At 34.9% G+C, this 13,495-nt stretch overlaps 1 protein-coding gene across 1 annotated transcript in view; it reads right to left on the bottom strand.

Moving 5' to 3' along the window:
• Window positions 1-12,766, bottom strand: part of plekhh1 (pleckstrin homology domain containing, family H (with MyTH4 domain) member 1) — a 55,922-nt gene extending 43,156 nt beyond the window's left edge. Inside the window, exon 1 of the mRNA XM_051134019.1 lies at window positions 12,494-12,766. The gene's annotated coding sequence lies outside the window, so the exon portion shown is untranslated. The remainder of the gene's footprint in view (window positions 1-12,493) is intronic.
• Between the last annotated feature and the right edge of the window lie 729 nt (window positions 12,767-13,495).

The raw sequence follows: 13,495 nt of genomic DNA, 5'->3' as shown, positions 1-13,495 counted from the left end.
CAGTATGTAACTAAAAAAAAGACTGAAAGACCATCAAAACCAAAGCCAGACATTAACAGCAGTGACCAATTTACAGGCCAGACCAATTAAAATCCTGACACTGGCTTATAATTGTCCGTGTATCAAATCCAAAATCTACCATTAGCCTCGTCCACAGACAATGAATATTTTCTGTTTCTAATGTTTCATTTCCAATGTTCCCACACCTTCAAACCAATAAATTCGCATGATTTTTATATGACTTCTAAAGTCATTCCTGATTACTGGATAAGCATTTGAAAACTCATTTTATAGAGACTGCACTAAGGGACAGCAATTTATAGCCAAAGAAATTTAGGAGTTGATCAAAATTTCCAGCTCTTTCCCAGACTGACATCCCAATTTTAAAATTCTGTGATATTCCTATTTTCTATTATCTAAATTTTAGCACAGCAGTGCAGATATTATCTGCATGGAAGCATGTTTCTACCGCAGAGTGAAAAATAAATTTTAAAAAATGATGGAGACAAAATTTTAAATAATCATCATATTTATGAAAAATGATGTTGCAATTAGAAACAAACTGTCACAATTGTTAGGTATCAGGTTGCAATTATGAGATCTGAGAAGTCACTTTGTGATACAAAGTCATATTTATGAGAATTTAAGATAACGTCATATTGTGAGATACAAATTCTCAATTATGAGAAAAAAGTTGCACTTTTGAGATATAAAGTCATATTGTGGAGATGCAAAGTTACAATTATGAGAAATAAAGTCACAATTTTGAGATATAAACTCACACTGTAAGATGCAAAGTTACAATTTTGAGATATAAAGTCATATTGTGAGAAATAAAGTTACAATTATGAGACAAAAGTTACAGTTTGAGATATAAAGTCTTATTGTGAGACACAATATAATTATGAGAAATAAAGTCGCAATTTTGAGATATAAACTCATATTGTGAGATGCAAAGTTACAATTCTGAGAAATAGTCATAATTTTGAGATATTAAGTCATATTGTGAGATACAAAGTTACAATTATGAGAAATAGTCATCATTTTGAGATATTAAGTCATTATGAGATACAAAGTTGCAATTATGAGAAATAAAGTTGCAATTTTGAGATTAAATCATATTGTGAGATAAAAAAGTTACAATTATGAAAAATAAAGTCACAATTTTGAGATATTAAATCATATTGTGAGATACAAAGTTACAATTATGAGAAATAGTCATCATTTTGAGATATTAAGTCATTATGAGATACAAAGTTGCAATGAGAAATAAAGTTGCAATTTTGAGATTAAATCATATTGTGAGATACAAAGTTACAATTTTGAGATATAAAGTCATTGTGAGAAATAAAGTTACAATTATGAGACAAAGTTACAGTTTGAGATATAAAGTCATGTTGTGAGATACATAGTAACAATTATGAGAAATAAAGTCGCAATTTTGAGATATAAACTCATATTGTGAGATGCAAAGTTGCCATTATAAAAAAAAGATACAATTTGAGATATAAAGTCATATTGTGAGACATTGAGTAACAATTATGAGAAATAAAGTTGCAGTTTTGAGATACAACATCATATTGTCAGATACAAAGTTATAATTATGAGGACAAAAGTTGCAATTTTGAGATAAAATCATATTGTGAGATAAAAAGTTACAATTATGAGAAATAAAGTCACAATTTTGAGATATTAAGTCATATTGTGAGATACAAAGTTACGATTATGAGAAATAAAGTTGCAATTTTGAGATTAAATCATATTGTGAGATACAAAGTTACAATTATAGGTAAAAATAGTTGTAATTTTGAGATAAAATTATATTATGAAATAAAAGGTTACAATTATGAGGAATAAAGTCATAATTTTGAGATATTAAATCATTTTTGAGAAACAAAGTTACAATTATAAGAAATAAAGTCATACTTTTGAGATATTAAGTCATATTGTGAGATATAAAGTTACAGTTATGAGAAATAAAGTCACAATTTTGAGTTATTAAGTCATTGTGAGATAAAGTTGTATTTAAAAGAAATGAAGTTGCAATTACAAGACATACTTTCGCAATAACACCAAATAAAAATTATGACACCAAAGTCACAAATGAAATGAAATATGTTAAATAAAGTTGCAATTACAGAAATAAATGTGAAATGTTGAGACATATATAGATGTTCATACTATGAGATCACAAATTACAAGAAAAAGTCACAGTTACCTTTATTTTTTTAACTCTAAAGCACAAATAGGCTTCCATTCATCACCATTTAGTTGTATAATGCCTGCAATGTATCAGCCATCAGGCCACCCTGCTCTCTAAAAACTGGAATGGGTATTGACCTTTAAAAACCCCATACTGGTGAACCATTAGTTAATAGTATAACTAACAGGAGCTTTGCTTTAGCGTTTTTTGTAGTATTTCAGCGAGTGGAGTTTAATTCCATTAGACAGTCTAATAAAAAAAGAGGCCAAAATCATGGTGATCTAAGACTGACATTTACCATAAGATGAGAACACACTGTTGACATCACAGGTCTGGCGGTAACTGCTCTGGGCCAGGGGTTTCTTTTCACCTCTCTTTTATTGTTTCCCTCCCTTCGAATGAGCTCACTTTTTAGTGATCACCTAGGAAACCACTGAAAAGCAAACTCGAGCTGTGAGCTCATAGAGATGACACAGTTTAACAAAGGCTACCTTCCTGCTCTCTCTCTACATACACACTTAATATACACACACATGTATTGTGTGAAGGCTGTAGGGATGGGGTAAGTCCAGCTATGCATGTGTAGACAGTTTACCCGGCGGCCTAAGCAATCCCTACCCTATATTCAGCCACCTAAATATCCCTGCTCAAGCAATCCCTTCTTAATTACAGGCCCATGGAGAAACAGGATCCTGGCCCACACAATGGAGTCTTTCTGCATGACAGTCCCATTACCAATATGAGGGAGGGGGTCTTTCTCTCTTCCCCTGAAAAAGGAATAAAGAATGTGGAAGCTCAAAGGAGACAAGCTCTTGAATAGTGGAAAGCGCTGATTATTTTTACCTGCACAAAGCCGACAGGCGACCATTTGTAGCTCACATTTTAAAAGCGTGTAACATCTGTGAAGCTAGCGGGGCTTTTTTGTCCTATCTATTAATTTATTCAAAAATACATTAAAATGCAATTTATAAATACAACGTCTTGAACACAACTCTTCTATGATTATCTACTGTTAAATATATATGTCAATAAAAATTCATTTTATTATTTTTTTGAGTGGCATAAAGTCAAAAATGTTGGCTTTACAACTGTCTGGTGCTACAAATGTCCTGATTTTATAACTAGGAAAAATGGCAGCACCTAAATAGGGCCGTTGGATTTCTAAGACGCGGAAAAAAGTCATAAAAACTGATTTTACTGTATAACCCAGAATGTCACAGAATTTGCCGAATTTTGAATTAATAAATCCAAAGTAGATGGGCAAACCTGAATAAAAATGTGATATGGACTAGTGCATGTGAATATTGAAATCAAAATAAAAGTTTGACTTAACTTGAAGAAATTGTGACACAAATACATTTATTTATTTATTTATTTAGAGATGCTTTTGATTATTACAATTTTATAAAACTATTCAACCAGGAATCCAAAAAACTGTATTTTATAGGGCCTATAGGGACATGCTTTTTGATTCATATTTTCTTAATTTAACCATTAAAATAGAGTCTAGAAAAATCAAAACTGGAATCCAGAAAAAAAAAAAAAAAAAAAAAAGGGGGAAAAAAATTAATTTGGGGGGGAGTTACAAAGAATTTTTATGGGGGGTTGGGGGGGGTTCATAGAACCCCATTTAAATAATTAAATTCTTCGAATGTTTGGCATAATCTTGTATTTCTTGGGTGAAAACATATTTTAACAAAACTCCATCGCTGCTCATTAATATCTGCCAAATCACTGTCATGTGGGGCAAACAAAACATGCAGAAAAAAACTAAAAACTAAACTAAAATTATATGATAGAGAGGCTGATGACAGTATATGAATAGGTCTCAGATAATCTGATCTTTTTATGACAAGGCAAGATTAGCTTAAGTTGTAAAATGTCATGTGGTGCAACTCCCCAAAAAGGTAGTGAAATTTATTTAAAGAAATTCAATCAATCAATAAATAAATCATTCATTATGTTTGTAAAACTAAATAAAAACATTTTACCTTGAAAAAAAAGAAAATTTAATGTATATATATATATATACTTTTTATTTGATGGTTAGACCACATGACAGACATTAAGTTTTTTTAATAAAAAACATTAATATAAATACAGCTTCTGTACATTTCTGAGAACTTGCCATATGTGTTTTAAACTAGGTTTTTGAAATATTTTTCATTTTATTTATCATAGACTTTTTTGTCACTGACCCTAGCACGATTTGCACAAGTGCTATGACAAAGGCTCTCAGGGTCCTGTGGTGTGGGGTGCATGAGCTGTAGATCATCTTGTTACTGGAGTTTAAATGTAGCTTGTCATAAACACGCACTAACCTTGTAGTCTGAAAATGGCTAAAGATAACATCTCTATTCAGATGGTGGGAAAAATAAAACTACAAGTTACAATACAGAATGTGGACAACAAAATAAAAGAGAACTTTTCAAAAATTCATGATGTTTTCAACAGACTACAAAGCCATAACGGTTAACTCTGGACAATATAACAGGCCTCGTAGCAGACAATAAAGGAAAGCTAGCTGTGGCGTTGGAAGTGAAACGGTAAATGAGACGGACTGACACCAGAAGTCTCCGGCGCGGCAGACATTCAAACTGCAGAGCGCACAACTGCGCCATGTCGCACTCTACAATTAGCATGCTCGTAACTACAGCCCTACTGACAAATTACAGAAGCGGCGCACAGAGAGATTCCACTAGCTGACCAAAACGCTATAACTCTCTGTCCAGTTATGTACGGACTTGACTGAAGTCGAAACCTGAGGTTTGGGAAACAGAGTCTGGAAGAGGCAGGAATGGCCGTCAGAAAGAGAGGTCAAATTAAGCCGATGTTTCTGCTAGCTCAGCCCACGTCGACTTGTACTGCCAAATATGACAGCAACACGCAAATAATCCATTTGCCCCTGAAGCCTCTGTGCTAATGTTGTGAGGAACAAGGTATTTTGCACCCTTGGCTTGTTTGACAGGGGGGAAGGGAGGAAGAGAGTGTCACTACACTCTTTCCCCATATGCCTCGAGTAGGACATATTAAATATGCACAATTATATAGATAAGATTGATCAAATATTCCCAACATATTTACAGTACAGGGCGGGGGGTGAGGGTGATTTCATAGAACCCCATTTAAATAATTAAATTCTTTGAATGTTTGGTATAATCTTGTATTTCTTGGGTGAAAACATATTTTAACTCCGTCGCTGCTCATTAATAACTGCCAAGTCATGTGGTGCACCGAAAACATGCAGAAAAAAACTAAATGGAAAATTATATGATAGGGAGGCTGATGACAGTATATGAATAGGTCTCAGACAATCTGATCTTTTTATGACAAGGCAAGATTATCTTAGGTTGCAAAAATTGGTGCAACTCCCCAAAAAGGTAGTGAAATTTATTTAAAGAAAAAATAAAATAAAATAAATAAAAAATTCATTATGTTTGTAAAAATAAATTACATTTTTTACCTTGAAAATCTATTTTAATTATAAGATAATTACTAAGTCTGAAATTTTTTACTACTTTTATTTGATGGTTAGACCACATGACAGACGTGAAGTTTTTTTTTAAATAAAAAACATTAATATAAATAGTACATTTCTGAGAACTTGCCATGTGTGTTTTAAATTAGGTTTTTGAAATATGAGTAGGACATATTAAATATGCACAATTATATAGCTAAGATTTATTAAATATTCCCAACATATTTACAGTAATATAAAATTAAACAATGCAGTTAATATAACAATAACTATCAGAATATCACAAGAGTTTCATCATCATTTTCACAACTGGAAAGCATAAAATTGTTAAGTCAAAAATATGTAATAGCTTATTGTTGATAAGTTTAAAGAGTAGTTTACTTTCAGAACGAAAATGTACAGATAATGTACTCACCCCGTTTTCATCCAAGATGTTCACGTCTGTCTTCAGTTGTAAAGAAATTATGTTTTTGAGGAAAACATTTCAGGATTTCTCTCCATATAGTGGACTTCTATGGTGCCCGCAAGTTTGAACGGCCAAAATGCAGTTTCAATGCAGCTTCAAAAAGCTCTAAACGAACCCTGCCAAGGAAGAAGGGTCTTATCTAGTGAAACAATTGGCCATTTTCTCAAATGCTCAAATGAAAAACTCCCATCTTATTTTCTATCCAACTTTAAAATCGTCCTACATCGCTGCAGAAGTACTGACCCAGTGTTCACAAGTGAACATGCAAAGAAGGCCAAACGGCCTTTACAAAAAAAAGGTAAAACTGCGATGTAGGATGATTTTGAAGTTGGAGAAGAAAATGGAGATGGGAGTTTTTCGACATACCCTAACTGTATTGACCCGGATTACACAGAGTACACATGCATATTGCAGAGCTAGACAAAGTGAGCATTTGAGGTTAAAAAGTATGTAATTATTTTTTTTTGAAAATGACTGATCGTTTTGCTAGGTAAGACCCTTCTTCCTCGGCTGGGATCATTTAGAGCCCTTTGAAGCTGCATTTAAACTGCATTTTGGAAGTTCAAGCTCAGGGCACCACAGAAGTTCACTATATGAAGAAATATCCTGAAATGTTTCCCTCAAAAAACATCATTTCTTTACGACTGAAGAAAGAAAGACACGAACATCTTGGGTGACAACGGGTTGAGTACATCTGTAAATTTTTGTTCTGGAAGTGAACAACTCTTTCACTTTATTTACATCACTCAAAAAAAAAAAAAAAAAAAAAAAAAAAAAAAAACAGATGTCTCTTATTACAGTAATAAATGATATACACACATTAATCCTATAAAAACTATCAATACTATGTGAAACATGCCTTTTTTGAGCTTATAGCTGGAAAGTTAGTTTCCATGAAGCAGATTAAACTTCTTAAACTTAATTTGATTCTAGATTAAACATTTTTTTTAAACTTTGATTCTCCTATTATGTTCTCACTCAAAAATATTCAAAGAAGTCTACATATAGATTTTAATTACATAATGTAAATGACAAGATGTACACACATTAATTTTGTACAAACTACCAATACTAAATATCACTGTGTGAAACACGCCTCATTTTTGTTTTTGATAATAATTTTATTTAAACAGTCATTATTTTAATATTTTATGTTAATTTAATGTTTTTCCTCTTATATTTAACGTTTGATTTTCTTTCTTTCTTTTTTTTTTTTTTTTTTTTTTTTTTTTTTTTTTTTTTTTTTTTAAATGGAAGTTTGTTTAAAAGAAACATTGCACAGCCAAAATCAAATTTTATCAATTTTACAACAAATTCATACATATTGAGATTTATATTAGTGCTGGATTTTGATTTTGAAAAAATAATTGAGTGATAACATGACACAGGATATGGATTTTGATAAGTTGTACTCCTTCTTTTAACATATCTTCAGACTTTCATTCATGTTTATTCTGTGCAGAAACTGGTATTAAAGTGGAGCAGATGATCAGTTCATGTGCCGCTTCTCTTTGCTGAGGCACTACAGTAAACTGTCACTCCACATTAAACAGCACCAAAACAGAATTTATTGCTTGAATACTGTAATAAAATGGACAGAATTTTAAATCAGTTTTTTTTTTCTCATATCAAAAATAAAGCACAAAGCTTATTGCAGGATTTATTGGATGGGATGCACGTTACAATGTTCGATTCAAAACAGGCTGGACTAATTGATTCTTCACATTTAAGAATTTTTTGTAAAAATGAGAATCAATATTTCTTACCCAGCCCTAATTGATACATTTATGTATTTACTGATTAAAAAATACTGAAAAATACTGAGGTATTTATATTTTTGGATTTCACCCAGTTTTAGCATCTACTCAAATGATCAAGCCATCATTTAAGCTCCCAGAAATATCTAAAATATAACCTCATATGTCTCAAATAAGATGACTTGCACACCAAACTATAGCTTTTAATGCAAAACCCACTATACTCTCTATTTAGACACAAGGAGAATATGATATCTGTTAAACAGTGTAGTAGTGGAAAGAATAAATCTTATAAACCAATGAAAAAAAAAAAAGCAATGTGAAATGAAAAAAACAGCAATATGTGTGTGGGTCATGAAAGGCTAGTGGGAAACCAGGACAAGTCTCTGGTGCATCATTCAATAAAACAGATCCTCCTCTGTTATTCCAATAAAACGAATATCATTTTGAAACTCTATTTTATGTACCCGCACGCGCACACACCCCAGATCTCTGCTGAACGTGCAGCTGCGGTGATGTAAGCGATTAGGCGATTAAATGATATCATCGCAACAGTCGTGTGAAATCCCCTCTGTTGTTTTTCTGGATTGTCTCTGTCAAGACCAAACTGGTTTTCCAAGACTTTGGCATCTCATCCGAATTACTCAAATCAGCAGGAAAAAACCATGTCTGGGTCAGCCTGTGGTATGTGTGTGTGTGTGTGTATGTGTGTGTGTGCACGTGCAAGTGTGTTTCTGCCATTACAATGAACACACTTTGAAGGCAATCAATGACATTTGAGTCCTATTACTGCTGCATTTATATTCAAATAAAAAATGATGTGTGCTGCTATATGATATCATGTCTGCGTGTGTGTGATCGTCTGAATGAATAGTTAAAGTAGTTATTACAGGTTGGAGCGAGTAGTCTGTGAGCTTTCCAACTCTTTGCTTTTTCACAGACTATATATCTCCAAAGAAAGGCCACCACATGCAACTTAACCGAGTCTGACATCTTTTGTTTCAGCCTGCAACAAAGTTTCCATTTGGTGTCTGTGCAACAATTTATGGCCTCCCATAACATCAGCTTTGGAGGTCTAAATGCCTGTTTGACTAACTCAAAGTAGCTGTTCAACAGAAAACAGCAAAATAGGACTTATTCCTCCATGCAGATGCTTTTTGACTCCATTGTACTTCTGTAGAGTTTTAACCTGTTGAGATGGTCTGAGAAGGTTGGTTCCTCCAAGGTTTCTGGTAAAAAAAAAAAAAAAAAAAGGCTGTCTGCAGTTAATCACGCTTGTTTTGATTATGTCAAAAAGTGGTTTTGGGAACTTTTAAATCAACTGGTCAGGCAAAGAGACCAGTTAGACTAGATTTAGACCAGCGTAAACCATGCATATGCTTTAATTAGTACAATTCATGAGAAGATATGAGAAGGTTGGTTCCTTCCAATGTTTCATGAGAAGATCTAAAAAGGTTGACTCCTCCCAAGGATTCTGGTGGAAAAAGAATTTTGTCTGGTCTCCAGACCTATTCTGATGGTTTTAGAGAGGTTTTGTGTACTATTAAATCAGCCGGTCAGGGATGGAGACCAGTTAGACCAGCTTTAGATCAGCTTGGCCAGGCTGAGAGTCTATCTAAACCAGCTTAAACCACAGAGATACTTTTATACTCTCCTTTACTTGTCTGTAAATCAGGACTGCTTATGAGAATGTCTGAGAAGGTTGGTTCCTCCCAAGGTTCCTCCCAATTCCATTGTCTGTTCTCCAAACCTGTTTTGATGGTTTAAGAGAGGTTTTGGGTACTATTAAATTAGCTGTTCAGGGAGACCAGTTAGACTAGCTTAAAACTGTCTAAACCAGTTTAAACAATATTGATGCTTTCTGACTCCTCTGAAAAGCTTTAATCAGTGCGACTCACGAGAACGTCTGAAAAGGTTGGTTCCTCCAAATATTTCTGGTGGAAAAAAAGATTTTAAATGCTGCTGAATGCTGTCCAATCCTGTTTAAATGGTTTTAGAGAGGTTTTGGGTACATTTATATCAGCTGGTCAGTCAAAGAGACTAGTTACACCAGCTTAAGACAAGTGTGGCCAGGCTGAAAGACTATCTAAGCTTAAACCATGCTGAAGCTTTCTGACTCTACAAGTACTTCTCTGAAAAGCTTTAGTCAGTGCAACTCACATGAAGATCTGAGATGGTTGGTTCCTCCCAAGATTTCTGGTGGAAAAAAAGGTAATTTTAAACGTCATTGTCTGGTCTCCAAACCTGTTTTGATGGTTTTAGAAAGATTTTGGGTACTATTAAATCAGCCGTTCAGGGATGGAGACCAGTTAGACTAGCCTAAGACCAGCTTAAGACCAGCTTGGCAAGGCAGGGAGACTGTCCAAACCAGCTTAAACCATGCAGATGCTTTCTGACTTTATTGTACTTCTCTGAAAATCTTTAATCAGTACACCTCATGAAAAGATCCGAGAAGGCTGGTTATTCCAAAGTTTTTGGTTAAAAAAAAAAAAAAAAAGCAGAAGAATTAGAACGCCAGTGCCTGCTCTCCAAACTTGTTTTGATTGTTTAAGAGAGTTTTGGGTACTATAAAATCAGCCGTTCAGGGATGGAGGCTAGTTAGACTAGCTTAAGACCAGCTTGGCCAGGCAGGGAGACTGTCTAAACCAGCTAAAACCATTCCCATGCTTTCTGACTTTATTGCACTTCTCTGAAAAGCTTTAATAAGTACAACTCATGAGAAGGTCTGAGAAGGTTGGTTCCTCTCAAGGTTTCTGGTGGAAATAAGAATTGAAATGCTTTTAAATAAGCTGGTCAGGGATGGAGACCAGTTAGACCAGTTTAAGACCAGCTTAGCCAGGCTAGATCTAACCATCTTAAACCATGCTGATGCTTTCTGAAGGTTGGTTCCTCTCAAGGTTTCTGGTGGAAATAAGAATTGAAATCTTAAGACCAGCTTAGCCAGGCTAGATCTAACCATCTTCTCTGAAAAGCTTTAATCAGTACAACTCATAAGAAGATATGAAAAGGTTGGTTCCTCCCAAGGTTTCTTGTGGGAAAAAAAATAAATTGATGATTTTAGAGTTTTTAAACCCTTTTAAAATCAGCCGGTCAAGCCAGGAGACCAGTTATCTGGCATTTGCTAGAAGACCAGATAAACCAGCTTAAACCAGCATATGCTAGTAAACCATGCCACTGAACCATAAAACAACTACATAAGATGACTGTGAATCTACAGTCATCAATGACAGCAAAAGCCACTACTGAATATAGCACATCACCGCAGCCTGAGCCTCCAGATAGGTCATATTTGGGGTGAGAACATCTGCTGCTGAATACAACACCCATTTAGTGGTATAAATAGATTGGATTAGATGAATCACAGAGAGTTCATAACAGCTGTAGATCTCCTGCAGCTCATCCCTCCAATACTCTTCTTCTCTGGTCTACAGGAAGCTTTGTATTCATCCTAATAACAGGCTTCTACAAACTGGCCACACTCATTATCAGCTGAAGCAGTAAATATAGCCTGTGACATTCCTCCATGCAGAGGTGTAAACATCACCTACACACCGCAGCCTCCCTCAGAAAGCACTGACTGATGCAGGATAAGGAGAAAACTCTGTCTGACGAGGAAATTAACAGTGCTCGCAAGACAGCAATAGAGGTTTTAGGTGAGCTTAGGTTTAAGTTTTACACAAATTAAATAAATTTTTTTTTCATCATGTCATTCAGCATGTGAATTGTCTGTGAATGAAAATGAACCCTGGTGTAAAACTACTGTAAGGATAGATGCTGACAGATAAAAGGGCTGATGACAGATAAAGAAGTTTTTAACTTTATGCCACATGTACACAGTGGGAATTCTAAATTGAAAACTGAAAACATATACACCATAGATGTGCATTCAAGTGATTGAATATACTAGATTAGTACAAAAACAAATAGAGTCACATTAAATGAACAAAAAGCATGTTTGTTGATAATATCAACAGTGCTATTTTGCAAGCACTGTAGTAGTGTGCAAGTGTCTGAGGGACAGAACAGAAAAACTAGGGTTTATGCTACTATAAGAATGTACTCATGACTGTTTATTGTGCAGTCCTGGATGGGAGTGTGTGAGGTCAAATTGTGATCAAGCTCATTCATTATAAATCAAAAACAACACGTGAGCACAAATGCACATGCACTGAGAATGTAACAGACATAAACACTCTCAAGAAACACTTCAAAGTCTGTTTTACTAACAGTAACAGCACAAGTGACCAAAGGCTGGTTGCAAACTGCATAGTTGCTTTTGCTTTACTTTTTATTTAATAAACAGCAGCATAAAACTTTTTCATGCACCAACATTAACCTACTAAAAACACAAAGATGTTATATGTAGGGACTGCTGGTATTACTTGTGTCCAAAAATGGACACAACGCACAGGTGTGTCAGATTGAATAATGCCAACATTAACATATATGGAACCCCCTGAACATCCCAACCAACACTGCAGTTTGAGATATGTTAAGCATTGAGACATGATGACACATGCCATGAGACAAACCGGAGTCAAACTAGTATCCTCGTGTCCCACGTATAGCCTACCCACACTTGATCCTACCTTGTGACTGTCCTTCTCTTGACCGCCCGAGATTTTCAGTTTAATGTTTACAAAGCCGGTGGATCACATCACACATCACACATCACATCGCTGCGCTACGCCTCCAAACTTCGCAAACGCTCTCTCAAAAGTCGCTCCTCCAAAACTTTCATTCTCCGTCGGGGGGTCTTTTAGAGCTTCCAGTCTTGCTCTGAACTCAGCAGACGTTGCAGCGGATCTCCATTCAGTAAATTCATCCTTTATTCCTTTAAAGAGCCGAGTGCTGGGGTCAGATTACGCCGGGAGCCAAACCCCCTGTCTGCGATTCGTGAGCGAATCGTTCTATTGAGTCGAATCTTCCAAATGAATCATTTGTACCAAGGACGATTCACAATGAGACGAAAAATCTAGCGGAGAGTGAGTGAATACATTATGAAGGAACTTCATATTTGACAGATCGAGCTAAAAGTAAGTTACTTTGCAGCCTACAATTAGCATAATAAAAAGTAGTCTGGCTGCTTAGTGTTTTTCTGAACAAAATCATGTCTCACAACTAACTGAAATTGGACACATTAAATTGTAAATATTCAATTAGTCAGGAAAAAAAGATAAATAAAAAGCAGTGTGTGCTACGTCTATGCCTGTAATGTGCCACGCTGGGATGTTAGGGACAACGTGATGACGTTAAAGAACCACTGAATCATTTTGATCCGGTTTATTGAAATGAATTGTTCCAAGGAACCGACTCGCTGAACCGAATTACTACTCTCTGCGTGTCTGTGTGTATGCCCTGAACACACAGGAAATTGCATCAGGGGCCACTACTGTCCCACTGTGAAGTGTTCAAAGTTTTCTGACTCACTTCTGTGTAATTTGGTTAAAGAGATTTTGAATAGAACTATGAAGGTGAATCTCAAAGAAATTGTCATTCCAAAATCAGAATAATAATTATGAAATTATATTTTGTATATTTTTAGTACCATTCACATTGTGTTGCACTATCAATACTGTAGTGCAAAAACA

Source organism: Labeo rohita, chromosome 17, assembly GCF_022985175.1.
Source record: "Labeo rohita strain BAU-BD-2019 chromosome 17, IGBB_LRoh.1.0, whole genome shotgun sequence".
NCBI lineage: Eukaryota > Metazoa > Chordata > Actinopteri > Cypriniformes > Cyprinidae > Labeo > Labeo rohita.
The sequence above is the reverse complement of the archived record's forward strand: the minus strand, read 5'-3'. Positions and strand labels throughout refer to the sequence as shown.